Here is a 7,915-nt window from a genome sequence, read left to right as displayed (position 1 = left end):
TTACACTATACTATCCCACTAACCATATTCATTCTTTGAAACCTTTTCATCCCTTAAATATCTCATGGTTTCCCCTATTATCATCCTCTTGGCTAAGAACTTTGCATCACATTTTAGTGAAAAAACTGCAACCATTTGCCAAGAACTCCTTCCTCTCACTCAGATACCCTCTGTCACCTATTTCTTTACCTGTCTCATATAAAGAGCATGTTTCCCTTCTAGCCAAGACAATCCCCCTCTACCTGCACAAGTGAGTTTGTGCATTCCATTTCCTCTAGCAGACTGCTTCTATCATCCCTGTTCTCTCCCTTGTCTTCAATTTCTCCCTGCCTTTATCATCCCCACTCTCTACAATCTAATAGGGGAGATGACATGCTGGCTCCTTCCCTACTGCTTATAAACATGTCCATGTATCCCCAAACCTCAAAAACCATCGACACCCTGCCCACATCATCTTCCCCTTTTCCTCTCTTAACATTGTAAACTTTTTTACTTGGCCTGGGCCATTGTAGGCTCGTCTCCAGGTTGAGCTTAGTCCTCTGCTGGGCCTCCTACTTCTCCTGTTTCAGCTTCCCCTCTGGGTTGAATAGCTTCTACTCCAGGGAGTACACAGTCACCTCCACCCCCAACCCATCACATATCTCTCCTTTGGGACCAAATTCCTTGAGAAGTACAGCTACAATGGGTGCCTCAAGTGACCCTCTTATCACTCTTAACTTCACAGTCTAGATTCTGAACTCATCCTTGAATAGAAACTGCCCTCTCCAGAGTTACCACTGATCATTTAATTGCCATATCCAATGAACTTTTCCTCAATCCTTATCCTTCTTTACCTTTGCAGGCCTTTGACACTATTGCTCACCATCCTCTTCTTGATACTTTCTTCTCGCTAGTTTTTTTTAAGACACTTTTCCCTCCAGGTTCTCATCCTGACTTTTCAGTCTGCTGGATCTTTAAGTCACACCCACTAAACATGGATGTCCCATAAAGCTCTCTTGGATTCTCTTTTTCCTCTCTTCATTTTGTAATTTTATCAGCTCTTATGGATGCAATTCAATCTCTATTCAGATGGTGCTTATATGTACCTCTCTAGATCTTACCTCTCTACTAACTTCTATTCTCACATCTCCAATGGCCTTTCAATCATCTCCAAATGGATCTCCTTTAGATGTTTTAGACTAAAAATGTCCAAACTAAACTCTATCTTTCCCTGCCAAATCCTTCCCTCTTCCAAAATAGTCTCTCAGGCTGGCCACCTAGGTGTCTTCCTGGACTCTCCACTATCTTTCAACCCCTCCCCCAACATCCAGTCTATTGCCAAAACCTTTGTAACATCTCTTGAACGCAATTCCCTTCTCTTCTTTGATGCTGCCACCACCCTGGTATTCATTTCTTCACACATGAACTATTGCAAATAGCCTACTTGTCATTCTGTCTGTTACAAATTTCTGCTCACTCCAGGCTATCCTCCAACTGCCAGAATGATTTTCCTGAAGTTCAGGTCACACCATTTCACCAGCCCCAACTCCCTATCATCTTTATCTGATCTAGGGTCAAATATAAAATCCATAGTTTAGTGTTCAAAGACCCACATTACCTAGATCCCCTCATGCACATTTCTCAGTTTTCTTGCACCTTACAGCCTCCCACACATATGCTCTTAGGTCCAGTGACTGGCCTCCTTACTTTTCTTTGAACAAGATATTCTATCTTTTGGCTTCAGGAATTTTCTCTGGCTCTCCTTTATGCCTAGAATTCCCTCTTTACTTTCCCCTACCAAACAATCATAGAAATTTCTAAAACTTTTTTTCAGATTTGGGGGTTCATCCCTGCAATTCTGGTATCAGAAGTGAGTTTATAGAACTGAAGGCTCTCTAAGAACATGGAAGCTATGTAAGTCTCTGTTATTTGGGGATTGAGCACAAACAGGACCCAATCAACACTGGATCAAATCAAACACAAGAGTGAGATTAGGATTAACCCTGGATTTTAAATAGCTGGGGGGGGGGGAGAACTAGTTTAAATTTGTCTGTGGTAGATCTTTTTCTTTTCCTTTATCTTTTTGTTTCTTTTCCTGTCTTTCTCCTTCACCCCCACCCCCTCCTCTACCCAATCTGACTGGTCAGTAGCTGCCCCAATATCCAGGTGAACATGGAATTGTGATCCAGAACTCAAAAGCAAGGGCCACCAGTTCAACCTTGTGAAGATCCTAGATTAGTGAAGGAAACTTCTATGTCTATGAAATCAAGTGGACTTTAACAGGGTTTTCACTTCAGAGGTTCTCTGGCACACACAGGTCTTTTTTTTTTTTTAATTTTGGAGGACTTAGTGAATGTTTGCTATTTGAGATAAAACTTCAACAGTAGTTTAAAATTGTTCTGGATTTTGATTTCAGGGAGGGTTGTCTGAATTATCATTAAGCCATCATTTAAGCAAAATGTAATATAGGGTCTGAGAACTGCTATATATAGATGTCTCTGACTGGGAAAGTTGAGGGAACAACCTTGTGTAAGCAAAGATTCTTGACTCGGTTTCCCCAGTGTGCTATTTCCTTTCTGAACAGGAAATTTTCCTACCTAGTTAATTCCAAGCCTGGCTATAATACTCTGTGAATAATGTGAACTTTACCACATGATTGGCTGCTAACTTCCATTAAATTCCATTTAATGTTGTTTAAAATCCAACAGGGAAAAAAGAACTTTTCCCCTTGTTATGCTTATGTCAGGTCAGTTTGTGCCCTAGAAGGGACAATCTTGATATTGTTATGACTATTTCCCTCCTTTTCCCTTCATAGCAAATTTCTATGATCAGGCCAGGGTGACCTGTTAAAGTTTTTGTCATTATAAAATATTTTTGGGTTACTGTAATAGGATGCAAGTATGAAAGATATTAGTGTATTTAAGCTGAATTTGAGGTCAACTTCCTGTCCTGCATAGTTAAGTGAACGAGTTCTTATGCTTCCCATCCCTTTACTAATAGATATGTCGATATAGATACATTCACATTTAAGATTAATTTCATTTTCTTATAACCTCAAAAGAGAGGGGATAGGGGGCAGCTGGGTAGCTCAGTGGATTGAGAGCCAGGCCTAGAGATGGAGATCCTGGGCTCAAATCTGGCTTCACACACTTCCCAGCTGGGTGACCCTGGGCAAGTTACTTAACCCCCATTTCCTAGCTCTTACCACTCTTCTGCCTTGGAACCAAAACATAGTATTGAGTCTAAGATGGAAGGTAAGGGTTTAAAAAGGGGGGGGGGGGTAATAGAATAAAGATGTAAAAATTTTAAATTTACTAGAATAGTAAACTTCCCTTTGAGAATCAAATAAGATAGAGAGATAGAGAGAGAGAGAGAGAGAGAGAGAGAGAGAGATATGATAGGCTTTCAAGTGTTTCTAGTGAGATAAATAGACTTGAGTAGGAATCAGCTCTCAAAACTGAATTAAGGATTTTACATATAACATCATACTAATAATTGTATTAATACTAATAATTGTTTTAAAGTCTCTTTCTGACAACATCGTTAAACAGATGGGCTCATTTTATAAGACAGGTCTTCATGGATCTTTTTTAGGGTTCTTCTTTTAGACCACTGACGGCAGTGCCCATAGTAGGAACAGGGTTCAAGAAAGAAAGAACAAATGGTATGTAAAAACTTAAATTCTCTGAAGTTTCAGGTGAATTATGGATTCCTAATTTGATGTTCTTCTGATAGCTCTGCTGTCAATAGGATTAGTTCCATAAAGTTTGAACTGGCTTTCACCACATGAACTAGTTACTGGAAAACCAGATTTAGGAGGCTGTATGAAATTGTGTTAAGTTCTTGTTACTGGCAGGATTTAGCCACATTACAGGTGATCTCTGCAAATGTCTTGGAACCAGAAAAGCAGATCTGCTCAAAGAAACCCCCTCCAGAGCTGCCCTGAAAATGAGGCCTAATCCAGAATTTCCAAGGGAAGATGTTTCCTGGGACCATGATATATCTGGGACTCAATATGAAGAATGCTGATTAAATTACTATTGGGAGTAGATTTCCAGGAATAAGAAAACTTGATGTTCATTATTATTATTTTTTTAAACCCTTACCTTCTGTCTTGGAATCAATGCTGTATATTGATTCCAAGGCAGAAGAGTGGTAAGGGCTAGGCAAATGGGGTTAAGTGACTTGCCCAGGGTCACACAGCTGGGAAGTGTCTAAGGCCAGATTTGAACCTAGGACCTCGGTCTCTAGGACTGGCTCTTAATCCACTGAGCTACCCAGCTGCCCCCAGCACTATCTTTTCAACAACATGCACTCTATAATGATGAAAATAAATGTAAATAAATAATATTTAATAATTAAAATAATTAAAATGCTACATGTAATATTTATAAATTGGTTTTGTTAAATAATATTAGTAAAAAAAACGGTCGTGGTCACCTTTTATAAAATTAACTCTTAAGTCACGAGGAAGATAATAGTTTTTAACAATTTTATTTACGATAAATATAGTATAAAAAAGGGTCCAGCTCTCAATCCACCAAGCTACCCAGCTGCCTCCCTTGATGTTCATTATTGTATTACTCTGGCTTTAATGTTTCATGGTATTTATATTTGCCTGCAAAAGGGGTATACACAAATTCCTTTATTGTTTGCGGATCAGGGCCATTCCTCCCACAGCTTTTCTTCTGTTTATATTAATCTCACCTGACCAAAACTTGACATATGGAATACTATTATTAACTGCTTGATGTGCTTCATGTAGAAACCAAATGGACAGTTGAGTTCCCTAAAATGAGTTAGTTATTTTCCTAGATAACTGTATTAAGATTTCCCTAACCCTAGTTTTCTTGGTTACCTTGGTGATAATGTAAAATTTCCCTCATAATTAGTCCATTGAGAGCTCTCTAAATGTAGTTAAATTTGTAACATGACTTAATTTACCTTTAGAATTTTTTTTAACCTTCTGACTTAGAATCAATACTGTTTATTGGTTCCAAGTGTAAAAATTAAATTGGTCTCTAGTAATAAAAAGTATTATATTTTATGAGGTTTATTAAAGATTATTAGAAATCAAGCAGGGGGCAGCTGGGTAACTCAGTGGATTGAGAGCCAGTCCTACAGACAGGAGGTCCTAGGTTCAAATCTGACCTCAGACACTTCCCAGCTGTGTGACCCTGGGCAAGTCACTTGACCCCCCATTGCCTAAAAATAAATAAAATAAAAAGAAATCAAGGATACAAAATAATAACTCACGTGCCTAGGACCGATTAGCCCATTCACATTTTACTCACTACATCTTGCCATGTCCAAGTAGAGGAATAGAGAGGCCTAAGTAGGCATTACAGCCAGTTTAAATACAAATTGTGATCTCACCCAGGTGGGGACTCAGGTGAGATTATAGGGAATTCTGGGAATTACCAAGGACTTCTGGGGATTGAAGTCTGTTGTTCAAATCTCCATTTTACACAAGGCAGAAGAATGGTAAAGGCTAGGCAATGGGGGTTAAGTTACTTTGCTTAGGATTACATATCTAGGAAGTGTCTGAGGTCACATTTGAACCCATCTCTAGGCCTGGCTCTCTATCCACTGAACCACTTAACTGCCTTTTAGACTAACCAAGTTTAAGTTTTATCATATTGAAGGAAACATGGGGTAGTGATTTTTATGATACTTATAACCCGTGTATTTATTTCCTAGTGTCACTTCAAACCCCGACTTACAGCCACTGAGACTTATTCAAATTGATACCTCTAACAATGAAACATTGAGAAAAATTTGTCAGCAATTTGGCCCTTATCCCCTCCTCAAAGAAATTCTATGAAGCTCTAGATGAGATCGGGAGTAAGGAGGATGTTATTGAGTTGGGTTTTCAAGAATTCCCTTGGAAATCCTAGCCCAGCTTTGTCCCTTTGTAATTATGCTTCCACTTGTATAAGAATATTTGGCTTTAATAAGACCAAGATAGGGAAATTATGGAAAAAATTTTACTGCATTGTTTGGAAAACATTATTATACTGTTTAAATCTAACTTTTTTTCTGAATAGAAATTGTTTGAAAGCAGTCACCCTGACCTTAGGAACCCTCCAGGAATGCCAGAGATGGCTACAAGCAATTTCAATTTCCCTTATGTCCTGGATATACCCCAAATATTTATATTTTGGGTCCACTCACCCATATCTTGTTTTGGTTCCACCTAAGCTTGTGTTGTGGCTTCACCCAAATTTTATTGAATGTTTATTGAATAGCCATTTCAATCTAACTTACTTTCAAGCTTGCATATGTGGTTTGTTGGTCAGTCCTTTCAGTTGTGTGGTTTGCCATTTCCTTCTCCAGCTCATTTTACAGTGGAAGAAAGTGAGGCCAACAGAGTTAAGTGACTAGCCCAGGGTCACACAATTAGTAGATATCTGAGACTAGGCTTGAACATAGGAAGAAGAGTCTTTCTGACCTCAGGTGGGGCACTCTATCTGCTGTGCCACTTAGCTATTTGTGTGTAAGTATCATTTTTAAAATTCTTTATACAATGTAAACTTCCCAGATAGATTTTCAGAGCTTAGACAAGATGGAGCCACACCCTCTCCAGCTCACTTTCCCCCAACAAATGACCAAATAAATGTCTACATTTCTAAAAACTATTTCAGATCTCAATAATGTGTTCTCAATAATGACAATCTCCAACTCCTGCCTTATTTTAAGTTTCAGTTAAAATACTACCTTTTACAGGCAGGCTTTTGCACTCTCTAAATTCTAGTGCCTTCTCTATATTTATTTCCTATTTCTCCTATATATAACTTGTTCGTATATAGTTGTTCCTGTTGTCACCTCCATTGGTTTGCAAGCTCTTGAGAGACTGTCTTTTGCCTTTCTTTATATCTTAACATTTAGCCTAGTGCCTAGTACATAGTTACTTAATATATGTTTATTGACCTACTGATTAGACCTGGAGGCTGCTAGGTGAAGCAAGACTTGGTGAAGATGCCAGCAGTGGCCAAAGAAAAAAAGACACTTCCTCCATTGCCCTTCTCTGTCCCCTCCCACTAGTCCCCATCCAATCTCATCCTTCATACAACAGAAATACCCTGATTAGGGACCTTGGGAAAGAGAGGGAAGCTTCCTTGATCTACAAAGCTGATCAGGGCTCATTGACCAGTAACCAAACTGAAAAGTGAAAAAAGGAAATTTCACAATGGATGAGGGAAAATTTAAAAAGAGCTATAGGCAGGGAAGCTATGTGATTCAATGGAATAAGAGCCAGGCCCAGAGATGGAGGATCCTGAGTTCACATCTGGCTTCAAATACTTCCTAGATGTGTGACCCTGGGCAAGTCACTTAATTCCCATTGCCTAGCTTATTGCTCTAGTACCTCGGAACCAATACACAGTATTGATTCTAACATGAAAGATAAATAAATTTTAAATAAAAAGATAAAGGAATAGGGGAGGGAAGAAGTATAGAAGGAATCCATAGGGATTAGGAGAGCATTGATTTAGAATTGGAAAGAAATTTCAATGTCATCTAATCCACCTTTCCCTTTACAGTTTAGGAAACCCGAGGCACAGGGCAGTCACATCCTGCCGAAGGCCACATAAATGACAAAACCAATATTTAAACTTGGGTCCTACAACTTTGAATCCAGGACCTTTTCCAATGTACCAAGGAAAGAAGAAGGCAGAAAATTAGGATGATCTGGAGGTAAGAGCAAGGTAAATCCCATCTCCTGACAGAATATCACTGCCTTTGTTAGCTTGGTTTCAGTAAAAGAAGTTTAAAATCACAGATTTTGTTTTTGGGTTTGTGACTGCTATTTCAATGTTGGCTCATATTTAGTTTATAGTTCATTCGAACCCTAAAGTTTGTCCCATGAACTATTATCTAGCCACATCGCCTAGTTTTCTGAGGGATTGGATAAGAAACAGAGACCACAGCATGAAAT

The sequence above is a fragment of the Monodelphis domestica genome, chromosome 3 (genome assembly GCF_027887165.1).
Source record: "Monodelphis domestica isolate mMonDom1 chromosome 3, mMonDom1.pri, whole genome shotgun sequence".
In the NCBI taxonomy this organism is placed as follows: Eukaryota; Metazoa; Chordata; class Mammalia; order Didelphimorphia; family Didelphidae; genus Monodelphis; species Monodelphis domestica.
The sequence above is the reverse complement of the archived record's forward strand: the minus strand, read 5'-3'. Positions refer to the sequence as shown.